This window comes from Hemitrygon akajei, unplaced genomic scaffold (genome assembly GCF_048418815.1).
Source record: "Hemitrygon akajei unplaced genomic scaffold, sHemAka1.3 Scf000054, whole genome shotgun sequence".
Classification (NCBI taxonomy): Eukaryota; Metazoa; Chordata; class Chondrichthyes; order Myliobatiformes; family Dasyatidae; genus Hemitrygon; species Hemitrygon akajei.
In genome coordinates, this window is record NW_027331940.1 from 1,877,378 (window position 1) to 1,879,848 (window position 2,471).

Genomic DNA, 2,471 nt, shown 5'->3' on the forward strand with positions numbered 1-2,471 from the left:
AATTCTCCTGCAGTGTTATTAGACGCATTGAGAGTAATCTGGAAAAGAAAGGCGTCGTAGCTTTAAATAATTAAACGATTGGGCTTAAATAGTGAGAAATGGCACACTAGATAGAACATAGAATATTACAGCACAGTACAGCCCATCGTCTCACGAGGTTCTGACTGCCTTTCAACTAATTTAAGTTCAAACTAACACATCCCCGCTGCGTCTGAATCAGAATCAGAACCAGATTTAATATCATCGAGATATGTAGTGAAACTTTTTTAACTTTTCTGTAGCAGTACAGTGAAATAAAGAATAAATAAATATAGGGGAAAAAACCTGAGTTGCAGGTGGCAGAGGGGAAGTAGCTGCTCCTGATTCGCTGAGCGTGAGCTTTCCGGCTTTTGTATCTCCATCCCGATGGTAACACTGTGCAGAGGGCGGGACCTGTTGGTGGGCAACTTTAATGATGGACGCAGCTGTTACAAGAATCACCCCTGGTAATAATGATCAGTGAGGTACAGAGAATCTGCATTTGCCAACAAGCAGCTTTTATTGTTCCAACTATAAAGCACATAGGTTCACAAGCCATCTTCACTCCATGGCACTCCATGAACAGTCAATGAGGAGAAAAGGTATTACCCGGGAAAAGAGTCGACTCTGGCCAGAGAGACGGGAGGGAGGGACTGGGGATGTCTAGATGTATTTCTGCTGACCCACTGTGGCTGCAATCTGAAGCCCCTAATTTCCCGTTAAGAAACGTACTGTTGATCTGTCTAAATTAATCGGCAGTTTAACGAGCTGCTGAAGGACCAGGTGGACTTGACTCTCGGGAATGCAGGTGCGGCACCTTTCAGCGATCAGCGAAGGTCAGCCATTACCATTGCCGGAAAAGAGGTCGGTTCGGAAGACGGGCGATGAAGCGTCCTTTACCCGGCATCTTCTCAGCCAAACACCAATGACTTGAAAACAAGATGCATTACATAAGCACAACGTTGCAGTTTCGGAGTGAGATGAGGGGCAGCTGTTCTCTCTGTTTCATGAAGACATGGCTCAGTTATGGCTCAGTTCGGTGGAACAACCGGAAGGCTTCTCAGTCCACCGTTCGGAGAAGATAAGAAGGTATTGTGGTGCTGGGGGTGGTGGGCGGTGGAACGGCGGTGTTGTTTCATGACAAACTCTTCATGCTCTCCGTATATAGCGGTCCTGCCGCACCCTTGTTCTCCCAATCACAACATCCAATGATTGAGTTCTGTCGGTGCTGCTTACCGAGAGGTTCTCCTCATTGATCCGGACGGCACGTCACATACCGCCAGAGCAGATGTTAAGCAAGCATACCAAGTACTGAGTGTTGCGACCAGCAAACAAGGAACTGCCTACCCTGAGGACTTTCAAATCATTTCGGGGGTTTCTATTAGGCTTATTTAAGGAATTCTCGGTTTATTTGTCACCAGCACGTCACCCTCAGTAACATGGGCTCCCGCACACTCGACCACTGTTGGAGCACGATCGGGAAAGCCTACCATTCCATCCTCAGACCATATTTCGGGCATTCTGGAAGTCTGGTTTTCTTTCTCCTACCTCCACCCAGGGGGAGTGTGAGGAACAAGAAACCAGATGTATCGGCGACAATGTCACGGGAATCGGGGGCCGACTACTGAATTGCTTCGAGGCAATAGACAGAAACAAAAATGACCCAGGGCTCATAAGAGAATCCGAATGTCACCATCTTTATAAAGACACTGGAGAACGAGTGTTTCCCACTGATTCATTCAGAGTCCAGAGTGTTCCTGAACCAGAAGTACTGGATGAACAACGTGCTGAGCAGTAGATTCGTTACAATATTTATCACATTCATTCATTCATTCATTATTATTATTTATCCATTGATTTTGTTTTGTATTTTTCAGATTTGATAGTGTATGTTGCTGTGATGCTGCGCATCTTCAGTTTCCCTGGTGGTCTAGTGGTTAGGATTCGGCGCTTTCACCGCCGCGGCCCGGGTTCGATTCCCGGTCAGGGAAATAAGATATTGCCTGCTGTTATTTAATGTGCTTTTTTTTAAATTATCGTGTGTATTAAAATGCCGCCACAACAACAACATTCCTCTCTATGCTTAACCTGCATCCGCCTGATTCAGCAGCATGACCACAAAATATAGAAGCAGAATTCGGCAGTTTGGCCCGTCAAGTTTGCTTCGACATTTCCTCTCAGCCAGCTTCTCTTACTTTCTACTGTGTGTACTACCTCATTCCGTCTACAAATGCTGCCTGACCCACTATACACTGTTTCTGCAGCGATTCGTTATTTGTTCTGTGTGACACTTGTTAGACAATGAAAACATGACTTTGAAAAAAGATATCGCAGGTGCAGTCTCAATAAAGCTGGAAATAACTGTGCGAGATCTTACAGACACTAACGCAATCGATACAATGTAGATTTGATCTTCTTCACTCCTCACTGCACCTCAATCCACTCAGAGATGC

The 2,471-nt window shown here is 45.6% G+C and overlaps 1 non-coding gene across 1 annotated transcript; it reads left to right on the forward strand.

The window, feature by feature from the left end:
- Positions 1 to 1,937: 1,937 nt before the first annotated feature.
- On the forward strand, positions 1,938 to 2,009 carry trnae-uuc (transfer RNA glutamic acid (anticodon UUC)). The gene has a single exon. It is a non-coding gene; the product is annotated as a tRNA-Glu (tRNA).
- Positions 2,010 to 2,471: the final 462 nt, after the last annotated feature.